Below are 8,927 nucleotides of genomic sequence, written 5' to 3'. Positions count from 1 at the left end.
TAGCCTACCTCTGTATTTTATGATCACTGTAATGGGCAAGACGTTGTTCATGACAACTTATATATTTACTTAAAATTAAATAACTTATATGTGTATATATATGTAGTTTTATATATTTTGCTGTGTAAAGCACTAAAACTGTTTGTATGAAAAGTTGAACATAACTAATGCCTTAATCTTAAATAACTAATACAATGTATGAATACAAAAGAGACACTAACCTTTATAGAGTCCTGCTCCCGTCATGTTTCCAGCTGTGTGTTACACCTCTTTAATATGTCACGGGGGCTGAACAGACTTCCGCAAAAGATACACCTGTGTATCCTCGCTCAGCTCCTCTGGCAAGCCTCCTCTGTCCTCAGTCCTCTCTCCTCGAGATGCATTTTAGGAATCCAGACATCCTTTATCCAAGATGACGCACTGAGATTGATTTCCAGGTCACAAGCAGGAGGACAGAGAGAGAGGACACAAGGAGCCACAGACTGGAGAAATGAGAAGAGCCCCCCATTTGGCTACTGTCTTGGATGAGCAAAGCAGGGGTTAGATTTATCTTTTTTGGTTCAAACTGTTAGTTTTCACTTTTAAATGTACAAGAGAAAATGCTTTTAGGAGGACTAACCAGTGCGTTTGACAGTTGAAACTATCCCCTATTTTGGATAATGGGTTTGGCTGGTGTTCCTGTAGTGTAAACGTAGGCCTACCCAAAGAGCATGGACAGTGCTGCTAATGCTATGTTACAGGTCCAGCATGCAGAATTTAGTGGCAACTAGCAGTGTAGCTACAGTCAGCAACTCCTTCACTTTACCCTTCCCTTCTAAGCATGGAGGAGAAATTACAATGGCTGTGAAACACACTAAAAACGTCCCTATCTAGTGCCAGTTTTTGGTTTGTTCCTTCTGGGCTACTGTAGAAGGATGGCGGTTCAACATGGCAGACTTGTGGCGTCTGTAACAATTCTTATTTTCTGTTGATCATACAGTATTGAAAACATAGTTATACATATTATATTCCATTTCTGCCTATAGATGTTCCCAAACTTTACACAAAGGCCCCTTCAATGATGGTGCATAAACATCTTTATGTATTGTCTATGGGTTGGATTATACTACTGGAGCCATAAGGCTAGTTAGCTGGACATGCTAACATTTGCATCTAACATTAGAGCAGATAAACACATTGTTTAATTAATTAATAAACCCCCTTCAGATTTTTTAAGCACCAATATCACGACAACACACCACTTCAGAAATGCCATTTCTAGTTTCGGTTGCTACACTATAATTGGGGATTTTTTTTTAAATGCATTGAATTCACTGAGAGGAGAATCACTTCTCTGCTGCAGTCTCACAGAAACTCACTGAATTGGAGCTGATAAGGTGTATTTGTACATAGAATACTTTTAAGCCGTTCAAATATCAAGGCAAATATTGTCATCTTAAATTCAATGAACACACATTTCACACAATTGCATATATAATGAAATAGATCAAACACACTACTGTCTGCAGATATGTCCACTGTCTGATCTAGTTACGCCGTTTCATATTTCAACCCAGTCTGCCAGCCAACCATCAGCCATCAACTCTTGAAATTCTGACACAGTCTGGAGCTTTAAGAGTCATAAGCTTGAGGTATCTTTGAGACACACTTCACAACACAAACAATTTGGTACCTGTAATGTTATGTCAATACCCCTGGACACAAGACAGATGTTGTTATTATTTTGTCATTTCAACATTTCGCACCAGTTGGAGAACCTCAGAGATCCTGTTGCCCTGCACCAGAATGTCAACTAATGACCGGACAGTCGGAAAAGAGCAGCAAATTTGTTACCACTGACAGAAAGCAGTGATGGATTCAAGAGCTGGTGAACATCCACAATAGAACAGGCTGCAGACAGTCTTAAAGGTCTAGTGACACAATTGATGCACAAGGTGTTACTGCAGATATAAATACAAGCCCAGTACAAGGATAATAACAGAAAGAAGTCACTTTGAAATTGTACAACATTGTCATTAAGAAATCAAACCCGTAAAATAATCTTTCATTGTTGTCTAAAATAGTGCAAGTGGCTTCACTTGATGATACTTGATGTACTGCAAGATAGTTATGTTTTTATGTCATTTTGAATTTATCTTCATCTCTGCCACCACTCGATGATTTCAGTTTTGTTATGCCTGTTTAAAAAATGTTTTTAAAGGTCCAGTGTGTAACATTTAGCAGGATCTATTCATGCAGAAATAGAAACTAATATTCATTAGTAAGTTTTCATTAGTGTATAATCACCTGAAAAGAAGAAATAATGGCTCTAGCCGTTTGTGTTTTTTCACGCGAGTGAAGTGAGGGAATTGCAAATACATCTCTAGATCCCACTAAATCCTATACACTGGTACTTTAATATTCTGTTTTATTATCTATAATTATTGCTGTTTGTCCAGTTCTACAACCAACTTGTATTTTCAATTGTAATGTAATGGTCCTTATTACATGCTGAATTTTAAAATCATTTACAATAAAATTGAATGTTATCTAAGTAATTTGCCACTGCTTTGACGTAGTGTCAGTCTTCGATGTTCATTAACACAATTGAATAACAAATTAACAAACAAGTAAATTACAGTCATTTTGTTATGTGTTGCTATAACAATTTTTGGTAAACTTTTCACTGATTCCCTGAATGAAAGGCTTTAATTATTATGAAAATGGTGAAAACTGAGGCTGTGGTGTTTGCAAGTCTTGATCCTACAAAGACTTGCAAAGACTTGTCCAAAATTCACCCTCCAAATTGTTAGTGACATGACTTAGCTGAAATGGTGAGTGACCATAAATAAAAGTGACAATGTAAGATTTCATGTCTTGTCGTTCTGATACTGTGGCTGAGGAGTGACTGCCATCTGTGCCTGTTAATGTTTTTCCTTGTGTAAGTGTTTTACATTACTGCTAAGCAGAGAACGGGTGAAGCCCTCACTTTCATTCTGAGCAGCAGATAAAAGACCCTAACGTCTTTTATCCAAAAAACCATCACTATCTTTAATCGAAATGGCCACAGGTTCAAAATGCATCTGTAATAACAACGTTTCATGGCAGACATATCCCTTAAAATTTCTTAAACACTGGATTTGCAAGACATGTAGAATGTTTTATCTCTACTATGGTATCACATGGTCCCAACCATAGCCTCCTCCATGTGTCCTGATATAGCATGTCACCTTGAAATAGAACACAATACGGTGAAACTTTGTATGTCCTCTTGACCCTAAACAGTATGAAGCATAGAAGGTGTCTGACTCTGACTTTTGAGAATTTCGACAATACAACATGCTGTGCTGCCTCTTGTTGGGCTTGTTGTCTGCGTTAGCACAAGCTTAAATCAGGAGAGATTATCCACTGATTCTTGTTAGAACTCCAATCACTCCAATTACATTTGCTCCAAAGTGACTTTTCCCAGTCATCCGGCCAGGGATTTCTTTAGCCATCAATTAGAAACGTCGTTTCTAATCTGAGCCGGCTTCCCAGACACTGGTCATTTCCCATTAGAGTCATTTTCCCCAGGATCCCGTGGAGCGATAGACATCTCCGCGGCTCAATAGAGGAGACGTGGAGGAGACCATAATTAAAGAGGTGGCATTTACTCTCAGTCAGGCCCTCTCAGAGATCTGAATCTGCAATTACCTTCCAGAAAATAGCATTGTCAGGACAGGACCCACGTTAATAATGGCCCCCATCTCTGGGGCAGGGCACAGAATGCAATCATTTCCACTGAAGCCGCACTTTGATTGTTTATCGCTTTACCCAGGGTTATCAGCCACTCTACTGTAGCGAATGTACACAGAAGGAAATAATCCTGTGGGCCACTAGCTGGCTTATTCAAGTATTTTGCTGAGTGGTAACTGCACTCATAAAGGGTAACTTTAACACCCTACTCATAAAGGTTGTAATATCATGGATAGGATTCACCAACCAGCCGTCACTAAGTCTCACTATCTATTTACTCGTATCTTTCTCTCTTTCTCTCTCACTCTATCTCTCACACACACTTTCTATCTCGTTCGCGCATACCGCAAGTGCACAGACTCCCCTAAGCCTCTAGCAAGCCGTGCCTGACTTTCCAGATACTTTATCAAGTGCATAAGGACCATTTGCACAGAAGGCAATTAAAAGCTTTAGTGGTTCCTGCAGGCAGAGGGGTAGTTTGGGGGCCCCAGTCGACACATGAGCCAGCACCTTATTGGAGAGGGCTGGCTTTGTGCAGCAAAATGGCTTCAGTAATTTATACCAAATAGACTGCAGGTAGGGTATGAGGGCCAAGAGGAACGCATCTGCATTAATCAATATGAAATTATCCTGGACGTAATTTGTGGAGGGCAGCCATGCACCTGCCTAGAAATGTGATTGGGGAAAGCCTGCAGATAAATAAGTGACTAAACACTGCTGAAAATCTGGTAGCCAGAAAGAAGAAAAGAGATCCAAAATCAGATCCACGTGGCTGTCAAATCATGAGATGACAGAGGGCTGAATGTAAAATCCTTTTGAAAATAATGATTTATGAAACACTCTGGGAGAAATAAAGCTTTGTACTGTATGTGCACAACAAACAGCACCCGAGCCGTCTATTGATGCAAAACTCTCATTTCAGTAAATGTGACTTCTAGGCGAGCATCCCCAAACAAATGCAAATGTATTGGGAACTGATTGTCAAGGGCTGTAAGGAAATAAATCTATTAGCATGGTAAATTTGGGCGCTAGAGATAAGCACGTCCTTAGAATGACCATATGCAAAGGTAGCGATAGCGAGGATGTCCAGCGGATTATCGTGATTGCATATCTTCTAATCAATCCTCTTGCAACGTTCATGTATAAAGGCCAAGATCATTGTGTCATGATTTTGAATCAGTCTTGTGTTTATGTGGATTCTGTCTAACTAAGTGTTCATCAGTCTGCAGTTTTCTTTCTCCTTATACACTCCATCACGGCATGTTCCCAAAGTCAGAAGTGTCAGTAAACAGAGGAGAAGCCGAGGACATTGTGGAGATGGTCTGGCCCTTCTTTGGCAGCTGGTGACCTTCCTGGTCTATATGCTCCATGACTCTCTCCAGTCTCTTTTTTCAAGTTTCAGACAGCCCCGCTCTCTTTATCACTCCCTTGGATCAGCAATTGCTCACCGACAGTCTCTCAGTAATGCATCCATTCTGGGTATCTCTTTGGAGCATGGCTATGTGCTTTGCAAATGAAATATACAAGGAGTGAATACAAGAAAGAGAGAGAGCGGGGTGAAGGGAGTTCGGAGCATTTCAAGTACCATCCCGAAGAGGAATATTTTAAGCTTAAAATGTTACTCAAGGCAATATTTTTTTTAAATGCCATTTCACCTTCATTGGATGGTTACAAGAAGAGAGTAACAAAAAAAAAAAGTGAGAGAGATATAAAGTGAGAAAGGTTTGAGGATGTCAGGTTTACAAGCATGCTAGATTGCTAGGCCACCATGATGTCCCTGTTAGCAAGATTTTGATGTAATAATACACTCATCAGCCTGATTAACAGTCAGGGAAGAGAGAAAAATGTCCTATTACTTCTTACAAGAAGACTTTTACAAGTATCATATTTTCAGAAATGAAATGCTGGTGTGAAAAATGTAATTCTAACAACAAAAAATAAATAATCTTCCCAGTAGTGAGTGAGTTCTCTTATTAGACATGTTAATTCAGACTATAACCTTGAGACTACAAAACAAGATCCACATTTACATACAGTAAAACAACAGGTTGTGTTAAATTTCACAATTTAAGTTTTTTGGTGACTCAAAAGAGGTTCGCCAATTATGCAGAGTGGAATACTGAAAAAACATTTAGAGCCCTTCCTGTGATGCATGGTTCTTATGAATAGTACCACGGGCTTAATTGGTTGAATTCCTCTTCTGGCAGACAAGGAACTGTAGCCTCAGGCATAGATAAAAGACTTCTAAACTCTCTTTTGTGGAGCGAGGAGATGAAAGGGCAGAGAAGACAGGAGCTTGTCAGGAAGAAGCCGGTCCCAGCAGCCAGTTAGTGTGCAGGTGTAGCAGACCAGAAGAACGACAGGTTATCATCAGCTCTCTGCTTGAGAAATGAGACACCTCGTCATTATGCCATGATGTCTTATTTCTCCATAAACTCTTGCACCCAATCATACTCACTTCTGACATGATAGACGGCAGGTTGTTAACAAATATGAGACGTCGACTGTACAACGTTGCATGCTCAAATTTAACATCGTCACTTTGCAACTGTAGCTCAAAATATTTGAAAAAGCACTCTGAGTTTTAAAGCCTTTTAGTGATCCTACATTTATATTTAAAATAGGGCCAACCCTAATGAATAGCTCCTTGGTTGATTACATAAGTCACTGAAGTGGCAGCATACATGCAAAAAGAAATTGTTTCATAAACATGTTTTGTTGATAATAAAATTGTTTACAGGGTTTAAAACAATGCTGCTACAGTTTTTGATTATTTGTGCTCAAATGAAACACACCATCAATTTTCATTCTTTAATTCAAAACCAGGGGTACAGAGCCAACACAACAAAACATGTCACTGTCTTTATAACTGCACTGTAGAACATGTAGCAAATGTATGAAATTAATTACAAATGTTGAATGTATTAATGTGTCTGATGTTTACAATTTGGGACTTTTTTTTAAATATGTACCTAACAGTGTTGTGAACCCAACATATATTGAATACACAAATGTTCATCTTTCTTTTAGGTTATATTAAATATATGTATATGATTTATAGTATAGATTGATGATTGAGTTTCAAACATTTTGATTTTGATCTTTAGATTTATAGTTGACATTTTCATTTACATTTCATATGTAGATTTAATAAAGGTATTTAGATCTTGCACTTACACTACATTTTACCATCTTTGGTGAGAAAAGAATAGCTATTAAAAAGTACATGCTTTTCACTTAAAATGTCAAACTGCTTTTTCAAGTGTGGAAAAACGGAGTTGTTCAATCACTGCCCCATCTGAGTATGACTATTGTAGTTGTATTCTGCTGTTTCAGCAACATAGACACACAAACAAGCAAACAAACATGCAACTGGTTCAAATCAGCTTGTCAAATGCACAAAGACTCATGGACACATTATCACATTAGATGTGTTCTCTTTAATCAAGTGAAATGTGGAAGAATGCAATCTGTTAATTTTAAAACTAATAACTGTAATACAGTTTTTCAAGAATGTCATAGTTCATTTGATAATCAAACTAGAATTAAAATGGCGCATTTTGGGTAAATTAGTGTCTCATTTCCATACCAAGCGGCACTATTAATAACATGGAGCCAGTGTGCAATTTCTCTCTCTGCTCCATGGGAAATGAGCTATGAAGAATAGCAATAATTGTCAGTGGACATCTTGGCAACAGAGCATCTGCTTCATGCTACATAATCAGCCCTGTCAAAACCCTGAAAAGGCTCAAAGATTGTTGAGAAGGAAAACATGGAAAGCACTTAATTAAGAAGAATGAAAAAGTGCAACTTAATTTTGTTTGGAGTTTCATTACACCCACAGTACATTTTTTCCCAACTCTGGCGTTAAACTCAGGCGTTATAACCCTAGAGATATTTGGCACATCATTTTCAAGTTTAGTTTTGAATTGCCCAATTTAGAATAGGCCTTTCTGGTTGTGTCAGTGTCACTCAGAGGTATTCATTAGGTACCCAGACAGACAGTAATGCTAAATGGGAACTTTTTTGGTTGTTCACTTGTTTTATTTCACAATACGTAATATATAGCAGCATAGGAAACCTTGTATTACTGTCAGCTGAACAGCTCAGTTGAAGGAAGCAAAATCTCTTTTCATTAGAGGGAGGGTCTAGCTTGTAAGAAGAAAAACGGTTTTCAAAGCTTTTTCAGTGATTACATCTAAGTATAGGAGTCTCGGTCCAGTGCACAGGCTCAGCACACTTTAAATATGGGAACTGAGAATGGTATTGTGTTGTGGATTTAAATTTTTCAGTATTTGAACAAAAATTTCAAAACAGACTTAACTGATGATATGCAACAAGAATTATTTGATTTCTTATGTTCAGTAAATATAAGTGAGCTTCTGTCAGACATTCAGGAATTCTGCATTTATTTAGAAACTTCATATTTTGTGTCTGAAGGGCTGAATTATCAATGTACTTCAAAAGAATGAATCTTCAATGCACAGCTAAAGTCATCAGTGTGACACTGTACTACACATCCAATACAGTTGTTTCTGTGATTAAAAGGGCTGTAGTATGCTTGGTTGGTGTATACAGTATGAAGTTATTCAGAAATCTGTCCATGCATTATGAGCACTTTAACTCTTGACTGATGGTACTGTTGGGTCTCTGTAATTAATGTTAAAGAGTTCGGTCTAGACCTGCTCTATTTGAAAAGTGTCCTGAGATAACTTCTGTTATGAATTGGCGCTATACAAATAAAATTGAATTGAATTGAATTGAATTGAATTGAACTGACAGCCCATGTGTGAAATTGACAGTACTGCAAACACTGAAATATGCAGCTTGACATCAAGTGCTGCTGTACTTTGTTGTGCATTAAAAAAGATTACCTCAGTTTCAAGAAGATAATAGACTGGGCTTCCCTGGGGTAATGTAATGTTTGTCCTTTTTCCAACATACGCTATATGTGGAAGGATAACAGAGCATCCTAGTAATACGAACAGCAATAACCACCATATCTGAAGTTCACAGGGCAAAACCACCTCAGCATTAAGTGTTAGCACTAAAGATGCAGCTAAAGGCATGACCAAAATGGCATCTCTCAAATTGCCATCCTTAACCTTACAGCAACTTCTTCTGAAACTAAGCATAAAAATCCATATGTCCATATGCATTTCAGTGTCATTAATACAGGTAATAGATGAGAGGTGTGCATATTTCAAGACAGT

This window comes from Dicentrarchus labrax, unplaced genomic scaffold, assembly GCF_905237075.1.
Source record: "Dicentrarchus labrax unplaced genomic scaffold, dlabrax2021, whole genome shotgun sequence".
NCBI classification, from domain to species: Eukaryota; Metazoa; Chordata; class Actinopteri; family Moronidae; genus Dicentrarchus; species Dicentrarchus labrax.
Note: the sequence above shows the minus strand (reverse complement) of the source record.